This window comes from Peromyscus leucopus, chromosome 5, assembly GCF_004664715.2.
Source record: "Peromyscus leucopus breed LL Stock chromosome 5, UCI_PerLeu_2.1, whole genome shotgun sequence".
Taxonomy (NCBI): domain Eukaryota; kingdom Metazoa; phylum Chordata; class Mammalia; order Rodentia; family Cricetidae; genus Peromyscus; species Peromyscus leucopus.
This window is the reverse complement of record NC_051067.1, coordinates 410,863-433,722: the sequence shown is the minus strand read 5'-3', so window position 1 is coordinate 433,722 and position 22,860 is coordinate 410,863. Positions and strand designations below refer to the sequence as shown.

General features: G+C 41.6%; 1 protein-coding gene across 2 annotated transcripts in view; it reads right to left on the bottom strand.

Moving 5' to 3' along the window:
• Window positions 1–22,860, bottom strand: part of LOC114708431 (protein FAM240B-like) — a 153,399-nt gene that overhangs the window by 21,302 nt on the left and 109,237 nt on the right. The gene's annotated exons all lie outside the window — the stretch shown is intronic.

Here is a 22,860-nt window from a genome sequence, read left to right as displayed (position 1 = left end):
ACCTCAAAGCCCATCCCTACAGTGACTCACTCCCTCCAAAGAGACCACACCTATTCTACAAGGTCACAGCTCTTAATAGTATACCCCCTTTGGGGGCCATTTTCTTTCAAACCACCACACTGTGGTAATAGGAGAGCTGTTGGTTTTCAGGTTGGAAGAGTTGACAATTTGTGAGGGCTGTGTGGTCGTAAGAAGGTAGCACTGGATTTGAGGAGGCAGTGACCAGTCTCAGTGCATTCTCCCGACTTTATCTCTTTTAGACCCTTTTTAATGCACTCCTGTGGTGCTAGAGAAAGCAGACTGCCACTTCATTTGCTAAGGACCTGTGGGGATGTGGCTAGAGTCAGAAAGGAGCCTGGTTTCTCTTTCTCTTCCAGGTTTGGGCGGTGACTAAACTTAGCAAACTTCCCATCTATTCTTCTTGGGGGTGGGGAGATGCAGGTGGGGCTTTCTGGGCACACCAGCCTGACAGAGATGTAGTGATGCACTGTTGTTGCAGCACCCCAACTGGGAGAGGCCTGCTATTGAGTTCAGGAACCAAAGAAGGAGAGGGCTCACTGTCTTTCAGCTAAAAAAGGTAGTTTACTCTAGGCTCAGCACATGGAGTAGAATCAGCTACAGATTATTGGCCTACTGACTGTTATTTTGTTGTTTGCAGTAGCACAAATAGTCTGACATTTGTAGGCTAAGGAATAAACTACCAAAGAATAGAACAGCCTAGTCAAAGGATAGGAAGTTCACATGAAACAACAGCATTTAATGCCTGATGTCATCCTAATTTAGCCCATATTTCTCGTCTCAGGTGGGAGGCTGTGTGCTTGTTGTGAAAATACAGCTTAGATCTATATTTTCACTATTTTATTCTAGTTAGCTCCTAACCTCATATCAGTTCTGATGTAGAAATCATGAAGCTGTTTGTGCAGGGAACCCATAGCCAGCTTTCGCAGCCCGAAGAGAACTTGCAAAGAAGCAGAGAGAACTTTCAAGGAGAACTAAGTACAGGGGGAAAAAAAAAAAAAAAAAAAAAAAGAAAAGCCTGGAACTCAAGAAGCATAATTTTTGAAATCATCAAGATACCAGTTCATCTGTTAAAAAAAAAAAAAAGAGTGGTTGCTAGTGAGGACCAGAAGCAATTCTGGATAATAAAACTGAAATAGTACAAACAGAAAACATGAATGATTAAAAACTATGGCAATATGCAAATTGTAGTGAGTCAGAAGTTTGAAAAAACAAACAAATAAAAAAGGAATAGATGGAAGAAAAGTAATTGTTTAGCATTTATATGTTTGAAAATTTCAGACTACATAAATTTTTTTTCTCCTTTTTATTTTTAAGCCTGGATTTACAGAAGTTGCAAAGTTAGAGCAACTACTGATTGGTCATGTTGTATGTGAAGCCTTGAGTCTGTAAGTCTTCAGTTCTTCCTGGAGCTAGATGTGCTTGGAGAAAGTATTAAAAATTTAGACAGTGTCCCAGATATCACATTCCAAATCTTTGTGAATGCTGTGGCTCACCAAAAAGTCTCCAGGCCCCTACTGCCAATTACATTAAAAGTTGACCCAGATGGCCCAGGTGTGTGAAAGACAGCCATAGGCCTGCCTGTGTCTTCATGGCCCTGGATTGGCTGAATACATTCCCAGGCCTGCCTGGGTCTTCATGGCCCCAGTATGGCTGAAGACATCTATAGGCCTGCCTCTGCCCTCATGGCCCAAGCAGGTAAAAGACAGCCACATGGGTCCTTATGGCCTCAGCTTGGCTGAAGACAGCCACAGGCCAACCTGGATCCTCATGGACCAGGCAGGTGAAAGACATCCACAGGCCTGCCTGGGTCCTCATGGTCCAGACTAGTGAAAGACAGACATAGGCTCATCTGGGTTCTCATGGTCCTGGACTGGCTGAAGACATCCACAGCATCATAAGGTGCTGGGTGGGTAGACACCATTATGATGAGCAAATACATGGTAGAGAAATGGGAGAGAAAGAAGCAGACCAGTTCATGTTCTATGGAAAGAGGCAGAACTGAAGAATCAAAGGTGGTGAGGAATAGGCTGATGCGGATAACTTTCTTGCCACCTAGGGCCATGTTGATGTCTGAGGGCCATGCTGCTACTGGGGCCATTCCAACCTCAGTGGCTTATGCTGCCATCTAGGGTCATGGTGACATCAGGGCCTAGGTTGCTACTGAGGGTTATGTCTAGATCTGTGGTCCTACTGCAGCCAGGGTCTGTGCTGATGTCCATAGCTCCTGTTGCCACTAAAGGCCATGTGGATGTCCTGGAGCAATGTTGGTATCCTAGGGCCATGCTGCCACTGGGACCATAGTGATCTGGTTGGCCTGGGCTGCCACCAGGTTTCATGGTGATATGTGGGTCAAAGCTGCTCCTAAAGGTCCATGGCCCTAAAGCACCCAGTGTCTGATTTGATGTCTGTGATTCCTGTTACTACTGAGGGCTATGTAGTTAGTTACTGGTTAGTTACCTGAGAGCATGCTGGTATCCTAGGGCCATGTTGCCACAGGGGCCATGCTCATCTGGGTGGCCTGGCTGCCTGGGGTCATGGTGATATCCAGGCCAAAGCTGTTGTAAAGAGGCATGTCTGTGTCTGTGGTCTTGCTGCAGCTGGGGTCTGTACTGATCTTCATGGCCCAAGATACCACAGGGGATCATAGGAACCTTGCCTGTTGAAATCCAAGGGTTGTGCTGAGCTAGCACAGCCCTATGCTGTCCCTGCTAGCCACTGCAGCAGAAGAGCTGGCCCTGCCCCTCAAGGGAGAGCTGGTCTTACACTTCACTACTCATATCCAGGGCTTTGAGTTGTCCCACCCCAGCATCTACCCCATCCATGACCTGCTGAAGTGCATGAAGGGACTGGTCCTGCAGAACCATGGCCACAGGATCTCTGTGACTTAGAGTAACGAACATCAGGATATCCAGGAGGAATTTTGGTGAGGGTTCAGTGTTAATGGTGTAGCAGAAGCCAGAGACCTTGAACCAGATCAACAACTTATTACAATGAACATTTGCAAGTAAAGCAGAGTGGACTAAAGGGTATACTGGGTGACACACTGCAGCTCCCAATGCCACTAAGATGAATGAAGAGGTGTTGGAGATGTGGGAAAGATGGAGGAGTGAAGTGTTTTTTTTTTTTAAATAATAGTTTTAAAATTTTCTTTGGGAGGGCATACAATGGGTGTCAGGGGCAGATATGAAGGGACTAAGATATGAGTGGGATTGGGGTCCATGATGTGAATTCCCAGAGAATCAATAGAAAAAGTTATGTAAAAAAATGGTCTGGACTAGTAGATCAGGTCATTATTCAATGACAGGATCCTATTTATAAGGTCCAGGGGATAAGAAGATAAAGAAGACAGAAAAGCTGGAGTAGAGAGATCTTGCATAAACTGATGGCTTATACCAAGCGAATTTACTAAGAAGTATAGCATCTTACATGCTATTTGTAGGAGAAAAATGGGATGGAGTCAACAAACATACAATGGAATGAAGTATTGGAAAGCTAATCTAGCAATATTGCACAAAGGGGAACCCAGACTATCTCAAGGATGTCAGAGACCAAGCACATAGTGGCCTCAGGACTAATAATGATAGCCCCTTCAGATTGGAAGAGTTGGGTTTTCAGGATCCAAAGCTGAAGTTCCCCAAGGCCCTGGTCCCAGGCCATTACCAGTTCTGCCAAGTATAGTCCTGTTTTTTTTTTTTTTTCCCCTGAGACAGGGTTTCTTTATGTGGCCTTGGGTGTGTTAGAATTCTGCCCTAGTGTAAATCTTAGTTACCATATGTGCAGCAGGGGGGACTTATAGCAAAGGTCTGTTCTGAGGGTAATGCGAAAGATAAATCAGGCATTCAGGACTAGAGATAGCTTTCAGATAAGGTCAGTCCCCCAGCGCAGGGACATTCTCCAGATAAGGGCAGGTAGAGAGCAGGAAATTGCTGGGGAGAGAGTTCCCATGTTATTTGAGCTTTGGAAAAAGCTACCAGGCCATGATAGACTTCGACCTCTGACCAGCAAGGTCTTCTACCACACAACTATGTGCCCTACTGAAGAAGGGCTAATAATTTCCATTTCCTCTCTCCCTGACTCATGGTGCCCTGGTCCTGGAGGCTGACGTGGATTGAAAAGACTTGAAGTTGTGGGTTGTTGTGTTGTTATCCTTTGCTTTACATCTAGTATCCACTTATGAGTGAGTACATACCATATTTGTCTGTCTGAGTCTGGGTTACCTCACTCAGACTGATGGAAGCAGATACAGAGATCCACAGCCAAACAGCAGGCAGAGCTCCAGGAGTCCAGTCAAAGAGAGAGAAGAGGGATTCTAGGAGCAAGTGCATCAAGATCATAATGGGGAAACCTGCAGAGACGACCAAACCAAACTAGTGGGGACTCGTGAAAGTTGAATCAATGGCTGTGGAGCCTGCATGGGACTGGACTAGGCCTTCTAAATGGCAAGACAGTTGTGTAGCTTGATCTGCTTGCCCCCCCCCCCCCGTAGGATCAGAATCTATCCCTGGTGCATGAGGGGGCTTTTTGGAGCCCACTACCTAAGATGGGACACCTTGTGCAGCCTTGAGGCAGGGGGAAGGGCTTGGATTTTCCTCTACTGGAGGTGCCTCCCCATGGGAGGCCTTGCCTTCTTGTGGGGGGGAGTGGGGGTGGTTTGGGAGGGCAAGGCTGGGGGGAGCAGGAGGAGGGAAGAGGAGGATCTTTGATTGGTGTTTGGTAACCAATTGGTAAAATGAATGAAAAAAATTGAAACTACTTAGAGCACAGGTCCTAGTGCTATTGCATATTTGAGAACTTGGTCATCATGCTGTGACAGAGAATATTACAGTCTGGCTCTGATTTGCTTCTTGACCTTCATCTCCTAGTTGCTATGAAATCTTAACAGCTGTAATCCGTTAATAGTGTTACTAAGCTAAATCTTATTTTTATTATTTATTTGTTTGTTTATTTATTTTGAGATAGGTTCTCACTATGTAACTCTGACTGGCCTAGAAATTGCTATATAGACCAGGCTGGCCTTGAGCTCACAGAGATCTGACTGCTTCTACCACCCCAGGGCTGGGATTAAAGGTGTGCACCACCACACCCAGTTAAATCTTATTTTTAAATCTAGAGATTAAAGACAAACTACTAGGGAAACTAGTTACAGGGTGAGTCTTAGATTCTGTAGGGGAGATTCTGAAGCTTACAGTTAGGGATCTTCCCTTTTTCTACCCTCCACCCTTCCAGACTTCAATTCCAACAATAATGGTCTAACAAAATAAATATTTGATGCAAGTATCTAAAAATATTTTTTCATAAGTAAAAAGAGCAACATCAGGAATGGTTGTATGAAACTGCTTTCATTAGTGTCCATTAGTGTCTCTCACTTGAAAGCATGCCAATTACTATTATTATTGTGCCTGTTTTTAAAAATATCTAATTTTAAATACTGTTAGCTACAGTTAATGGGAGTGGCATTTGGAAACAAAATGTTTCTAACATGAAAGAAAAGAATTCCTCTTATATTTTTCTAAGCAATTTTCTTTATGTTTTATACTTCATCATATGAAAATCATGATCAAATATTATTAATGCAGTTTCTTATTTTCTGAACTCAGATAAGAATGGGTGTCTTGGAAGAGAGTCTATAGGCTGCACATGTTAATCCCAATGGCAAGAATAAGACCACTATCACAATTTGAAGTCAAATTTGAAACAAGCTTTAATTAAATACTGGCCAGGTGGATGGACTCTGGCCAGGTCCATGCCCAGGTTCCTGGGAAATGGCCCAGAATCAAGAACAGCAAGGATTTAAGAAGGAAAACCCATAACTCATTGCATTTCCCTGTTGCACGAATCGTAATTGGTCTTATAATAAAAACTTGGAGCCAGATATCAGGGTAAATGCTGAAAGATCAGAGGAAACAAGCCACAGCCACTTCTCACCTCAACATCTAACTGAAAGGGGAAGATCCTGTTTCTGTGAATCCTCAGACTGAATGCCCCTGAGTCCTCAGCTGAAAGGGTCCCGAGCTCCTGTTTCCTTCCAGCAGTATCACTTCCTGTCTCAACCTTCCTAGTGCTGGGGTTAAAGGAATGTGGCTCCCAAGTACTGGAATTAAAGGTGTGTGCCATTACTGCCTGGCTCTTTCTATTTTAGACTGGATTAATCTTGTGTAGTCCAGGGTAGGTTTTGAAGTCACAGAGAGACAGAGCTCTGTCTCCTGAGTGCTAGGATTAAAGGTGTATACCACCACTGCCTGGCCTCTGTGTTTAATCTAGTGGCTGGCTCTGTCCTCTGATCTTAAAGCAAATTTTATTTGTTAAAGTACAAACAAAATATCGCCACATTTCCCATGAGGTTGAATCAGGGGCAAGCATATATTTTGACATATTTCCTGCCTATATACCTCCCGCCCATATGTATGTATGTGATCAAGCATATTTGGTATAGATGGGTCAAACAAATGTGTTTAGGAGAGTGAAAACATGTGGCTTGTTATTTGTCATGAACAATAGCCTCTAGCATTTCAGGAACTATCTCTCCTTGGGCAAGGGGCTTGCAGGTCAGAGGCATTTTTATTTCATGGATCTCTAAGGCATAGTAATTAAAACAAAATGTAACTTTGGCTCTCTCACACACTGAACTCTTCCTACACAGCAGGCAGACTCCCTAGAGTGAGAAATGCACTTTCCACATAGACTCCCACATTCCTGTTCATATTAACATTAATGTCTAAAGTCCAGATGGGTTTTGGGGAGGCCTTTTGGGTTGTAGCACTTCTTAATTTCCTGTCATGTATTCTGTGTTCCTTTAAAGCTTTCAATAAAGCATTGAAATCAGAGACTGAAGATGATTGACTACCCAAATACTTTAAGAACATGTAATCTCTCCACAAAGATATAAATAAGATATGTCTTATAGTTCCCCAGTGGATTGTCTGTAATTCCAAGTTGATCATAAACAGTTGCCTGGAAAATAAAAGTTTTTATTATTTTTTATGACAGAAATTCATAACCTGCAATAAATATGCAAGCAGTAATTCACACTGGTATAAAACTTACCTTTAAACATATAAAAGCTGAGTGGCATGCTTTTTTATCACTTGTAGTCTTTAGTTACTGCTGGCAGTATTAGAAAGCTGTGTCAGACACAGAAAAAAAATGCAGCTTTTGTAGTTCAAGGGACATTGATGAGTATGTATCGAGAGTCAGCCTTATAATTCTGTTGTCCCCATTAGCTGGATGGTCTCTCTCCTGTATTGACACAGTGGCTCAGTTCACACAGCTACTGAGATTATGGGTCTCATTTCTCTCTGGATACTGAGGAACGATTTCCAAGGCGGTATCAAGACAACACTTGGGCCTGACAGTGTCTCTGGCCCAGCCTTGTGGGATCAGAGCATTGATAAAAAGCAGAGTGGGGAAGGCCAGAGCTGAGACTCAAGCTGCTCTGTGCTTACAACCCATGAGAAAAGGATTAGACCAATGCCCTCATTCCCAGAGCTTGGGAGAAGCCTGGTTGTGCACCAGCTTTCAGGTGTGGTGGAGCTACTGGTGTCGGTATAATAAGCAATCTCAGGAAGGAAAATTATTTTGTGAAGGTCATGATGTGTTCCCGTTAGTCTTTCTGTTCCTAAAATGGAAGAATTTAAATAAAAAGGACTCAATTGCTGTTCCTCTTCAGGCAACCACTTCTCTTTCCACATAAATACAACCTCTGGTTGGCTTCTGATTCATATGCTTGTATTATTTTTATAGATACTAGATTGGAGTTAGCAGGAAGTAACTAAGGATCAGGGTCTTCATAGGGACCCAAGGGTCACGGCAATGTCTAGAAGCCCTGGACATATCCACCTCTCAGCTGTTAGTGTTAATTTAGAGCATTCTAGCTGAGGGTGGGAGGGGGCAGGGGGCCTGCTGTGGTTGGATATACACATTCCTTAGAGGACCAGTTGTGGTAGAAGCTGTGAAGATTGCCCAAGACAAAGTTGGTGTTATTGCAGGAGGTTGTGATAAGAAGAGGGTACAGACTAAGGGAAATCTAATGGAAGTGACAGGGAAGAGAAAAGATTTAGTCTTTGCAATATCACACAAGACCTTGTTAATCTTGTATTTCTATTACTGTAGTGCCTTACACTGAAATATATAGGACTCTTTGGCTGTTACCCATGTCCAGAGCCCCACTTTTCACAACAGCTACAAGGTGGAAACAACTCAAGTTTCCATCTGTGGATGAGTGGACATGCAGAATATGGAATATACATGCACTGGAATGTTATTCAGTCTTACAAGGAAGGAAATTCTAACACATGCCTCATTCAGGAAAAAAGGATGGTGTGCTAAGTGAGATATGCCACTCACAAAAAGATGCATATAGTGTGTTTCTGTTTATGTTAGTTACCTAAAACACTCAAACTCACAGAGACGGAAGTTTGAATGGTGTTCATTAGGGTCTGGGGGAGAGAGGAATGTTGAATTAGTTCAATAGGAGTCAGAGGACATGAAAAAGTTCTGCAGATGAATTGTGTCAGTGATGATCAAACAGCATTAATGTACTGAATGCCACTGAACTGTGCACTAAAAATGGTTAAGTAATATTATATTAGGTGTGTTTTGCTGTAATGATCTACTTTTTTGGGAAATGCTTTCTGCTATATACAACATCATGGTGATTAGTTTAACTGCCAGCTTGGCACAGTCTAGAATCACTTGAGAAGGGAGTTTCTGTGAAGAATTTTCTAGATCAGGTTGGCTTATAAGTATGTATATGGTAGATTGCCTTGATTTTTAATTGATGTGGGAAGACCTAGCCTGTTGAAGAATATTTGTTTAGCTATGTAAAGATGTGTTGCTGTTTTATCTTGCCTGCCTAAGGTACCTGACTGGTCTAATAAAAAGCTGAATGACCAATATCGAGGGAGGAGGTATAGTTGGACTTCTGGGCAGGGAGTGTAAGGGGGAGAAATTTAGGCTCAGAAAAAAGAAGAAAGAAAAAGAGATGCCAGGGGCCAGCCAGCTAGACAAAGAGGAAGCAGGAAAGTAGGACATACGGAAAGAAAGAAAGCTAAAAAGCCTGAGGCAAAATGTAGATGAATAGAAACAGGTTAAATTAAGTTATAAGAGCTAGTGGAACAAGCCTGAACTAAGGCCGAGAATTCATAATTAATAACTCCCCATGTCTTTATTTGGGAGCTGTTTGGCAGCCTAAAGAAAATTCCAACTACAAATGGAATCCACTGTGGGGCCTGAATTTCCATATAGGGCCCGAGAAAGCTGAAAACAAACAAACAAACAAACAAAAAAACAAACAAACAAAAGGATACAGCTCTTTTAAGAGGTGCTGTTGTGCAGCAGAGCACCTGAGTAGCTGGCATGCTAAGTAGAAACAGCAAGCTAAGTAAAAATGGCTTCCACAGTGTAGGCACCAACTTCGTAGAGCTGGGGCAGTTAAATGAAGCTCGAGGGCTGAGCTTTCATGGACCCAAGGAGGGGGCAGAGCCAATCACCAGAGCCTCATGGCAGAGGGCCTAGCTGCCACTTAGCAGTTTAAAGTTTGGCTCACATAGTTATAGAATGCTACAGGTACACATCAAAATAGGTCCAGACTGAAAAAAACTTTAAACAGGTTACAGTGTGCGTAGGTACTTAAGAAAGAAAAGAAAATGGGTATAGACAGTCATAGAAAAAATAAATAGTTTAAAAATAATTAACTAAAGTCTTCAAAGAAAGAGTAAAGTCATATAAAAAGAATAAACCATGTAAAGATGGGGAATGAAGAGGGAGTCTGGATTTTGTATGTTGCTTTGTTGACTCCGAATTTTTTAAATGTTGATGGGTGAACAGCAGCTGCTGACAGATGTGGGATTGTAAAAGGAACTGCTGAATTAAACCAGCTTAGATACTTTAGTAATGTCTTAACTTTAAAATGGAATTCAGAAAATGTATTGCATTGGGGAGAGGTTATGCTTTTGTTTCTACAGTAAATGAAAGTCTGTGGATTCCTTCAAAATTAATAGAGACCAGGTTTGATTGGGGGAGACCCCCTGAAACTCTTGGCTATAGATTAAAATAAATAAACCTAGAAAAACCACAAAACAGGTGACATATATGCTGATCCTTTGACATGGGAACAACTCTGAGACTGAATGAGACTTGTTGGCTACAGAGTCCTCATATGGCATGGATAGAGGTTTGGTTACACAGTCCAAACAAACTTATAAAGTTGACAGATGTCTTTTACCTGCTCAAACATAAAAAAAGAAGATCATCTTTGGCTGACTTGTGTACAACTCACATCCATACTCGTGTTACTGCAGATATGTAGATGTAACCAACTGTCTTATTAAATAAGAAACACAGAACCAATGTAAAAGAGAAAGCCAAGAGGTCAGAGCTCAGAGCTAAAATCTTACCCTCCCTCCTGTGGTGCTCCTACCTCTCCGAAAGAGAGCTACTTCCTGTGTGTTTGTCTTTAATATAGTCTTTCTGTTCTGCCTTCTCATTGGTTGTAAACTCAAACACGTGACTGCCTCGTCACTGCCTATAAGTACAGCCCTCCAGGTCTTAAAGGTTTGTGTCTCCAATGCTGGCTGTATCTCTGAACACACAGAGATCTACCTAGCTCTTCTACCAAGTGTTGGGATTAAAGGTGTGCGCTTTTGCTATGGCTCTAGTAGCTCTGACCCCTGGGCAACTTTATTTATTAACATACAATTAAAATCACATTTCAGTACAAATAAAATACCACCATACAGATATGTATGCTACCTTTGAAAGTCTGTGTGTTTTCAGAGCAAGGGGACCAGACATCAATGAAAATGAGTGGCATCCTAGCTCTGGGTGGAAGCATTGGCCAGTCAGATTGGGATGGTTCTGGAGGTGGCATGGCCTCAGACTCCTTTAAGGCCTCAGGGGTTCTGTGGGACCTTTGGTGTTAATACAGGACTTGGACTTCGGTACCGACCCCACCTGTGGTAGGACCACATGGCCTGTATTGTCTGAGCCAGTTGCCTTCAAACCATTCTGGATGTTGGACCATCTGGGCCATGGTGTCATTGGAGACCTTTTAGGGGGTCTTGGCTGGTCAAACCTGATGTACCTTTTTTTTTCTTTTAAATTCTCTTTTTTTTAAATATTTTATTTATTTATTATGCATACAGTGTTCTGCCTGCGTCCCTGCAGGCCAGAAGAAGGCACCAGATTTCATTACAGATGGTTGTAAACCATCATGTGGCTGCTGGGAATTGAACTCAGGACCTCTGGAAGAACAACCAGTGCTTTTAACCTCTGAGCCATCTCTCCAGCCCAAACCTGATGTATCTTAATCTGGAACAAATCCATAGCCTCTTGCTTTCTGTGGGAACAAAAGCAGAGTCTCCTTTCCAAAGTAACGCATCCTTACATCCAAATTTTAAAGTCAAGGTGTCTTTAATATATACATATTTGTTTAACTCAACATCTTTTAGATCAAATGTTTTTCTGCAGTTAAAAATCCCAAAGACAACACAATCCAGATTCTCGGTGTAATATTCATCTTTTCATGGCTTATTTGTTATATTACTTTTACTTTCTCTTTAAAGACTTTATTTTTTTTTTAACTTTCTATTTCTTTATATAACTATGTTCCTTTTCCTCTCTCTTCCAAGCCTATATACATTTTTACACACACTGTAAAGTATTTAAAGTCTTGTTCCATTTGAATCTGTCTTATTGTGAATCTATTGCTTTAAACTGCAGCATTTCTAAGACTGAAACAGCACTATGGCTGCTGGCTCCACCCACCTCAGCTTCCCAACATGGTGGTGGTAGTTTACTGCCAGCTCTGGGAGCTATTGTGGGTCTATGCTTTTATCCAAGCAGTGTGTAGCCCAGAAACCTTTTTTTGTTTTGTACTAGCAAAGGCTAAATCCACCACGCAGCTTAATGTGCCACTTGCAGAGGCCTCATTCCCGCCATACAGCAGATCGAGCGCACACGCTAGGAATGCACCAGTCGCTCAAACCAGCAGCTGCCACTCATTTGAGAGAGATAATTAGGAAGCTGTTTCTAGCTCCGTTTTAGAATCTTTTCTCAGGTTTTAGGTAGAAACTCTTGCCAACACGTTGGGCGCCAGCATGCCATTCAGATTAGCATGGCTCCAGGGGCAGTGTGGCCCTTGGACATCAACATGGCCCCAGACCTTGGGTGTCCACATGACTTTCAATGACAACAGGGAGCCTTGGACATCAACCAAGACCCTGGCTGCAGTAGGGCCATGGACCCAGACATGACACTCAGCTGCAGCTCTGGCCGGGACATCACCATGGCATTGGATAGCTGTGAAGCCCACTCAGATCTGCATGGCCCTGGCTGCATCATTGCCCTGGGGTACCAACATGGACTCAGGTGGATGACCTGACCCTGGGCATCCACACAGCCTTCAGTGGTCACAGGAGTCACATATGTCCACCTAGACCCTGGCTGCTATAGGGTATGGATTCAGACATGGTCCTCAGCAGCAGCCTGGGTCTGGATGTCACCACGGCCCCAGGTGGTGGTGAAGGCCAGATCAGCATGGCCCCAGCAGCAGTGTGGTGCTTAGACACCAACATGGCTTCAGGTGGGGGCCCAGACCCTTGGACTCAGCATAACCCTTGATAGCAACAGGAGCTTGGACATCAACACAGATCCTGGCTGCAGTAGGGTCACAGACCCACACATGGTCCCCAGCTCTAGCCCTGGCCTGGATGTCACCATGGCACCAGGCAGTAGCATGTGCCACTCAGATCTGTATGGACCCAGCTGTAGCAGGGCCCTTGGGCTCCAACATGGTCCCTGGTGACTGATCAGACCCTGGGCAACCATGCAGTCTTTGGTTGTCCCAGGAGCCATAGATGTCACCTCAGACCCTGGCTGTTGTAGGGTCACAGACCCAGACATGGCCCTTGTCAGCAGCCTGGGCCTGGACAGGTGGCAGCACATGTCACCCAGACCAGCATACCTTTGACAGCGGCATGGCCCTTAGACCCCAAGAAGGCCACAAGTTGTGGCCCAGGCCCCAGGCTTCCATGTGGCCTTCGGTGGCAACATGAGCCACAGACCCTAGCTGAACTTGTACACACTGGTAAGTGTTTAATTATAGATTTGTCAAATGGCAAAGCAATAACAATAAAACAGAACTTTATTTCTGAATTTCATAAACTTCTGATATCAGATGTTCATTTCTAAAGATGAAAGGACTCAGCCAGAGAATCTGTTCACTTCTCTATGCCCCCAGCTTTAACAACTTAGTAGAAAATGTCACCAGAATGACATACTGAAATTGTACACTGTCATTAAAAACAAAGAAAAAAATAAATTGCATTCTGTGAAACATAATGGATATGTGATATAAAGTGAAAATGCCACAGGAAACAGGAAACAGGAAACAAACTGGCAGGAGTCTGGAACAGGATCTGGGCTGTGCTTGACCCATTTTGTTCCTAATTAGTTCAATGACATTGTAATGATTAGTCTTGATTGTCAACTTGATGGGATCTAGAATCATCTAGGAGACAAGCCTCCAGACCACAACTGTGAGGGATTATCTAGATTAGGTTGAGGTAGGGAGACCCTTCCACTGTGGGTGATACCATGCCATCGGCTAGGGTCCTGGGTGGAATAAAGGAGATAATTACTGTTCTATGCTTCCTGACCCTGGACATATGTGACCAGCTGACTCATGTTTTTGTTGCCAGGCCTTCTTCATGATGATGAGCTTCCCCTCCAACTATGAGCCAAATAAATCCTTCCTTCCTTAAGTGGCTTTTTGTCTGGCATTTTTTAAAAATCATAGATAAGCAGTGAATATTAACATCATCAGGGAGCATCCATTTTTGGGAATTCCAGTCCATCTAATCTAAAACCAGAGGACTGGAGAGAAGGAATCTTAGGATGCAACTCATGGGAGCTCAATGACTCTATAGTGTCCAAGTACAGAGGGAACAGAGGAGCAAGATCAATACCATGAAAATTTCATGCCACATTTTAACCAGTCTCACAGGGAGATGGAATACACTGGGACCACTGAAGCATGATCCTAATTAGTCTTAGCAATAAAAACCCGGAGCCAGATATTGAAGGTGAAAGCTGAAAGACCAGGAAAGCAGAGCAGCAGCCACTAGAAACTTACCTCTATGAATCCTCTGATAGAACCGGCATCCAAGATCCTGTCTCTATCTGCTTTATATTCCTATCTCCACCTCCTGATTGTGCTGGGATTAAAGGTGCATGCCACCACTGCCTGGCCTCTATGGCTAACTAGTGGCTGACTCTCCCCTCTGATCTCCAAGCAAGCTTTATTTGTCGGAACACAAACAAAGTATTGCAAAACAGACCACTGAAAAGGCTTCGTCTATTAGGATGATAGATAAAACTTATACCAATTTGATCAGCCAGAGCCTCCTTTTGGCTTTAGCTGATGGTCAAGAGACCAGAATAGTGGGGTCAGAGAGACTGCTCAGTGGATAAAGACTTTTGCTGTCAAGTATAATGACTGAGTTTAATTCCTAGAACCCACATGGGTGCTGAATCTGAATAGGTCTGAGTTGATGGAAGGAGAGAACCAACTACTGAAAAATGTCTCTGACCTCCACATCTGTGACATGAAACAGTGTACACCTCACCCTTCTTACAATAAGTAAATGTAATAAATAAATAAATAACCAGAATTTTGTTTTATTTGTTTCAAGACAGGATCTCTTGTGTGCTAGTCTGGCCTCATTCTTCCTGTGTAGCAATGATGACCTTGAACTCCTGATTTTAAGGATGCTGCTATATCTGGTTTCAAAACCAGAGATTCATGCATTTTAGGGAGGTACTCTACCAACTGAGATGCACCTCTGGCATCCAAGACCAGAAGATTTAAGGACCATAAAAGTGCTCCATCAAATTGCTAAGTAAAGTTAGAGGGTGGGAACAAAGTAGAGTTCATTCAGGAGTACTTACATGGCATTTGAAATTTTTAATGATTTTCTATTACATTGTCACATATTTCATCTTGGGATATTGCTTATATTTTACTTTTTGGAGAAGAACTGAGAACCCTCAGTGTATTGGGCCAGCTAGATACCTCTGGTGAGCTAATTAGGTTCTTTATTTTCATGGAATTTGTATTTTAATGAGACAAACAGGTACCATATCTATGGAAACCAGAGGATAACCTGATGTATTTTTCTTAAGGTACCATTACCACTCACCAACACCCCCTCCCCGTGCCCCCCTTTTAAAGGACAAGGTCTTTCATTGGCCTTGTACTAAAGGATTGGCTAGCAAGCCCAGGAATCCACCTGTCTCTATTTTCTCTGTACCAGGACTCTGAGCATGTACCACTATACCCAGCAGCTTTTATGTGGATTCTGAAGATTCAGTTCAGGTCCTCATACCTGAAGGCAAGCACTTTATTGATTAAGTGATATCTCCAGTATGCAAATAGTTTTTAAAAGCTTACTTATTTGTATGAATTCACCAAGTTAAAATAAAGTAACATGTGTAATCTACATAACTGGAGACAGGCAAACTTTGTTAATCACTAAAAGAGAACAAATGAGAAGTCCATTATTCTCTATAGATGTTTAGGGCCTGTCTGACATATGGAGCAATCACCAACCTATAGTAAATTCTAGGAAAGAAAACTACTCTTTCAATAGAAGGAAAGGGCATGTGAGTGGGGAGGGGCATGTTGGGAGATGTGAGGGCGTATAGGAGAGAGTTGGGGCTGGGTGAGATCTTTCATTTTGATAAGAATACATTCACATACTTCTTCCCCTGGAGAGTCTCTGATCTATATGCTGATTTTAAACCTGGGATATGTATGGCCTGGGAACGGCAGACTTTTCATGACATATATAGAAGAAGTTTAAAGGAAATTGTATTAGTCAGGGTTCTCTAAAGAAACATAACTGATAGAATAAATTTATATTTATATATAAATGTAATTTATTTAAGTGGCTTATAAGTTATGGTCCTACTAGTTTAATGGCAAAAAGCTCAAGAATCCAGTAACTGTTCAGTCCACAAGGCTGAATGCCACAGCTGGTTTTCAGTATGTACCAGAATCCTGAAGAAGTAGTTTTTAATGCCAGTGAAGGAATGAACTTGCCAGTGAGAGTGAGGGAAAATAGGCCAAGAACAAACTTCATTCTCCTACATTCTTTATATAGGTTGCCAAGGTCTGGCCCAAATTTAAGGTTGGTCTTCCCACCTTAAAAAAAAATCCAGATTTAGGGTGGGTCTTTGCATTGCAAACGATTTAACCAAGAAAAATCCCTCACAGTATATCCAACCACTTGGGGTTTAGTTAATTCCAGATATAATCAAGTTGATAACCAAGAATAGTCATCACAGAAATCAATCTCTGTAAGTTTTAAAATGGATAACTCTTGATATTTATCTGTAAGAGAAGGTAGTTCTGGACCAGAGATGGCTCAGCAGTTAAGAGCTAATATTGCTCTTGCAGAGGAACCAAGTTCAGTTCCCAGTACCCACACAGGTAGTGTAAACTGCTTGTAACTTCAGCTCCAGCAGATCTGAGATGCCTCTGACATCCATTGGTTCCTGAACTCACATATCCACATACTCCCACACATATGCATAATTAACAATAATATAAAGAAATCTTTAACAAAAGAGAGAGAAGGTAGTTCTGCTTGGAGGTTCTCATTTCTTTCTTCACTTTCATAATTACTTTTCACCTTCTTTCCTTTTAGGAGAAAGATATGCCTCTTGTACATCTAGAGTCTTCTAGTGTGGCATTGATCCAATCTACAAGATCTTTCTGGCTGCAGGGGTGATTTATCAGCTCCTTTGGTGCACTTACCCTTAGTGAGATGTATCCCCAATGGACACTTTATCACTGTGTAGAGAGTGTTTTCATTGTTGAGACCAATCAAGCATGGCCTAACAGTCTTTGTAATTGTAATACAATTCAGAAATACAAATTTCAACACTGAGAACTCATGGTTACAGAAAATAAGATTAATAAGTTTCAACTTACACATATCTTATGTTTTATTTTAGAAATGCATACTACGAGTATAACTAAAAGGCTTTCAAGCATAAAGTTAATAATGTTAGCATTAAATGCCATGTAGGTAATGCAATAGAAACACAACTTGAGATGACTAGAATTGGTGTCCTAATTGTTAAAGAGCTTTCTAATTCCCCCCTCAGTAGATTAAGGTAGATATGGATTCCAAACAGTATTTAATTTTACTGAATATGTTGAAAAGTGTGTATAATAGTTTTAACCCTAAATGTTAATGTTTATGCCACACAGGAAATTATATTCTTGGTAACTAGTTCAGTTTGTGATTTATTTTTTGGATATTGATTTGAAGTCATTTGTCAACAGCCAGCATTGTTGGAAACTCTTTTGGGCAATATGCAATCATATGAAGCAGACCACTGACTCTTCCAGGGAACTTATAGACAGGTGACAGAAAATACACTGGACGGGGGTTCTGTGATTCAGGAACACTTGCAATTTTGGCCAAGAGTAATAGATTTATAATTATATCAGTACATTTGTACACTTGAGATGGCTCAGAGGAGATAATATGTTTTTACACTGATATTCAACTTTTTCTTTTATTCCTTTGTTTGTTAATTTTTTCCTTTCTCTGTCTCTGTCTCTGTCCCTCCTTCCCTCCCTCCCTCCCTCCCTCTCTCTCTCTCTCTCTCTCTCTCTCTCTCCCTCCCTCCCTCCCTCCCTCCCCCACCTCTCTCTCCTTCCTCCCTCCCTCCCTCTCTGTGTTTGTATGTTTGCATGTGTGTGAGTACATTTGTGGAGGCCAGAAGTTGATGTTAATGTCTTTCTCAAATTGTTGTCCTCTTTATTTACTAAGGCAGGTCTGTCACTGAGCCCAATGACTTGGCTCTTCTAGTTTGTCAGCTTGTTCCAGAGGTTTGCTGTCTTTGCATCTCAAGCACTGAGGTTACAGGTCAGTCACTATGCTCAGCTTTTGTGTGGGTCTGGGGATCCAAATTCAGGTACTCATGCTTGCGTAGTGGTCACTTTGTCCACTCAGCCATCTTCCCAGCTCTGACACTAGATTTCTTCCAAACCGTAAGTTCCAAGTTTAGGCTTAGAAAAATCTCACCCCATTTCTGTGCACAGTTCTGAAGATGCTTTCACCAGTGGTGGAACTCAACCTGCCCATAAGGTATAAATGCCACCCAACATGAGATCTTTATTATAGATATGCAAATGATGAACACAAGTTGATTTGGAGGAAATATCAAATGACTGCTAACTATTGTGTCTCATCTGAATTGGGAGCATCCCCAGTCCATCTGCTCCTTTCTGGTTCCCACTTAAAACTTTCAGCATCTCTTGGCAGCTGGAGGGAAGAGTGGGGGTGGGAGGAGATACAGCAATCTCTGCTCTCTTCCTGAAGGAGATAATTGTGCAGCTGTGTTACCAAAGAAAAATGCAATTAAGTTCTTCTAGAGTTAAATCTGGAAGAAGAGTGTATAGGAACACTTTAGAAATAATTTAAATTCAGATTCCAAAAGTGAGCTTCTTACTGTTTACTTCTGGCCAGAACTCACAAACACCCACGTAGGTAAGCTGGCTCAGGTTTCAGCTCTGATGCAAGAGGTTGTTCTTATTAAGGAAAGTCTTTTATTTAAAGTTTAGTTTTGGTCTGAAATTCAAATGAATTAAAAAATACAATGGAAGCTAGCCATAAACTAGAGGAATTAGAAATTTGAGGAAAAATAAATGGATACACAAATAATCTCTTAGGCTTTCAATAATTTGTTTTTGCAATGTATCTGTAACTATTTAGGAACTTCTGTTTCTGTTCTGGGTGCATACTGCAGGGGGTATAAAATAAATGAGATGTCTTCCTTATTTAACACATGGTGTTCCTACCTGAGCTCCACATCTATGACTCACTATGTGACTAGAGGGTACCTTCTTTCACATAGGCAGTCAAAGGATTATGGATGTCTTGACCTGCAGAATGTTTGAAGCCTGTAGGCTGCTCACTCTCCAAGGCCATATAGACCTTATCTTTCATTAGATTACTCCTCAATAAAGTTCATTTTTATTATAATGAGAATGCCAAAGTCTCAAATTTTGTTACCTCTGTGCAAGTGAATGCATTCTATAACTGAGAAGAGTGAGCCAGTGTGATAACTCAGCAGATAAAGATACTTGCAGCCAAGTCTGATGGCCAGAGTTTGATCCCTGGGCTCCTATAAGTTGTTCTCTAACCTACCCATGTTTCATGACATACACATGCCCACACATATGCATACACACAAGCAAGTAAATGAATGTAAAAAAAATTAAAACTGAGAAATGCTTGGAAACTTGTTGCTAGGAATTGGAAACATCTACAATCTTTAACTCACTCTGATCTTCCTTTTATTTTCAAATAATTTTGTATTTTTAAAAATTATATACACTCTTATGCTGGACATAATGATTCATGCCTATAATTCTAGGACTTGGGAGGCAGAGGCAGGAGGATTACTGAAGGTTCAAGGCCAGATTGGTCTAAATAGTGCATTTCAGAACAGCCAGGACCACATAGTAAAAAATTGTAGTCATTATAACTTTGTCTTATTATTATTGAGCTATTAAAACAAACATTAAAACATTGTACTCAGACAGGTGGTGGTGATGCACGCCTTTAATCCCAGCACTCAGGAGGCAGAGGCAGGTGGATCTCTGTGAGTTCAAGGCCAGCCTGGTCTACAGAGTGAGATCCAGGACAGGCACCAAAGCTACCTAGAGAAACCCTGTCTCAGAAAAACAAACAAACAAAACAAAACAAAACAAAACAACAACAAAACAACCAAAAAACGAAAAACATTGTGCTCAGTGATAAAATTCTGATTGAGTTGAATAATACTGAAGAGTGAAAATTAGGGATTTGGTTGAACATTGGTTAAAAATTTAAATGAAAATGTCACAACAAATGAGGGAACCTGTTTTATTTACTCAAAGGACACTGTTCCCTATGATGAATAGTTTATTTGTACCAAGAGTGATTTGATTTACACAACTCTAACGATGCTTTCATATGTCAGGTTTTTCTAATTGTAATTTTATTAAATTAGAAACAAGGGAAATTTCCTTATTTAAGTTAGTATGTTGATAATGAACTACAGCGACGAATAATTATTTTAATAAATTCCTTAGGATGAGCCCAGGGATATATTACTTTATTGCTTTTAACTTTAAAAAGTCAGGTTTTGATATTGCTGAGGGGAAGAGAGGTATTTCTCCCTGGGGTTATTTGTTTATTAACTAGTATTGGTGAGAGATGTTTGACTCATGAGAGTCTGAACTCTCCATCCTTACTCTCATGGCTTGGGTATGGTCTCTACTATCCAAAACTCATGTTGAGAGTTGACTGTCCTCATTTTGGTACTGAGAGAAGGGAGCCATCAGAGATGTTTGGAATAGAGATTATTGCAGCTCTCCTTTGTGTGGGCTAATTCACATGGGGCTGGCTTGGTTGCTGTGAGAGTGGGTTATTGCAAAATGAGGTTATGCTGTGTGCTCTGTCTCTTTCATGTGTGTTTGTATGTTCTGATTTTCTGTCATCTTATGACCTAGAATGAGAGCCTTGTCAGATGGTGGCTGCCCTGTCTTGGACTTCCAACCTTTAGAAATGTAAACTACATAGACTTTCCTTCATAAATTATACATTTGCAGGCCTTCTGTTACAGCAACAGAACATAGATGAAGACACTTATTCTTTGTAAAATCATCACTTTTCTCCCCATGTAGAAATGATTTGTAACTTCCTAGTGTTAGTAAGACACATCAGGAACATTTTGGCATAGGATTATAGATATTTTCCCACCCTAAGTGGCCCAAATCATGCCCATGGGTCCAGGATGAGGCAGGTGGAGATTCTGATGGCCAGGCAAGAGTGGATGAGGGTGCTCATCAAAACATATTAGAGTGCATGGATGGGCTCTTTCCTAGAGGAGAGATGAGTCTGCAGCTGAAAGAAATAAAATGCTACATGAAAGAGCGGAATCTGAGACACGAGGAAAAAACTAAGACACCACAGCAGTTGCTTAGTACACCAACTGACAGCAGGTGTTCAGTGAAAATGCACCATTCTTTCATTTCCAAAAATTGTAATGAAATATAAGCCAGAGGAGGACAGAGAAAAGAGGTGACTCATACGCCTGCTGCCAAGCCTGATGACTTGAATGTCATTCCTGGAACTCATATGGCAGAAGGAGAGAACTAACTCCTGTGGGTTGTCTTTTGATCTCCACATGTGTGGCCAGGTGTGCAATGGCCCAGGCATTGCATGCACACTCTCCCCATCCCCACTAATAAATAAACATAACAAAAAAGATACAAGCCAGAGATTTCCTATAAAGAGGCTCCCCTGCCTCAGTACCATTGATATTTTGGGTTGGAATGCTTGGAGTAGGGTGAGGTAGAGTGTTCCATGCCATGCAGGATGTTTATAGGATCCTGGCCTCTGCTCACTAGATGTCACTTCTCCCCTCAAGCTATGGCACAATACATAGCAGTCACTGATAAATTATCTTTGATAGGTGTATGGGGGCACTACAGGTTGATAAGCTCTGGTATTAAGTAAACTATTCTCCTCCCATGTACATGAACATTGGCAGCCTTAGAATTAAGTTGGCCTCCTTCAACATTCTACAGAACAATTAAGTCTTGTTTGCTAACATACCACACAGTGTCCTGACCCTATTGTGCTTGTGTGCTTACTGGAACTGCAGTGGAACTCTACTCATACTTAAAGGTGTTCAATTCTTCTTTCTTGTCATTGAAAAGGAAGGAGGTGAATAACTTAGTTATAAAAGCCAGTTGATTTATACTTTTTTTTTTTTTTGGTAAGAGGGACTCTGCATTAATTCATTGGAAAATGAGTTAGTACCTGTTGTGCAAGGAATGGTGTCAAGGCCTGTGCTGAGAATATATTACAACCTCCCTGTGACAGACTGGGTGAGATACAGTATATTTTGTCTCAATATAATGACTTTGTCATTTTTATTAAATATACCTGTCAATTGTAGTTAACTATATGCCCGTGAGCTATTGTTCCCTAACATGCCTTTGGAATGTGCTGGCTTCCATGGGCATTAAATTGTACTGACAGGCTTGCTCTCCAGGCTCTCATATCACTGTATGACACACTGTTATTGAGTTTGTCATCAAAGCAGGGGGCTGCTATGTTGTTATTCATCCAACTTGTGTTTTATATTCATTATTCTTTTATAAGACTTCACAACTGATTGATGTTGATCTGAACAACTTCTGACTGCACTTCTCTTCCATGTGTTTTACTTGCTCATTGGAAAGAAACATAGCCTATGTTGCTTTTATAGACTATGATATAAGGTATTCATTAAAAATATTTAATATTCTATGGGCTGGAGAGATGGCTCAGCCCTTAAGAGCATTTACTACTCATACAGAGGACCCAAATTCAGTTCTCAGTGCTTATAACTGCTTGTAACTCCAGCTTCATGGGATCTGACACCCTCTCTTGGATCCCTTGGGCACTTGCACACTCTCCTTCTCCCTCCCTCCCCCCGTACACACAATTAAAAAATAAATCTTAAAAGCATTGAATATTATTACTTATTATGTTTGTAAAGAGTGAGGATGAAGTGATATCTCTGATTTGATATGGATTTCTTATATTTCTCATTGGTCTTCTGGAAACCAATGTGACTCAAGAAGAGAGTTTTCTATCCCTCCTCCCCTGAGCAAAATATGGTGGAGCCTAAGTTGTTAAAAATGTCTTTCTCTTGTGGAACACCCATCTGTATTCTGGAACTATTCTCTGGTCCATTTTGCTCTTTGGTGGCACACAGTGGCACACA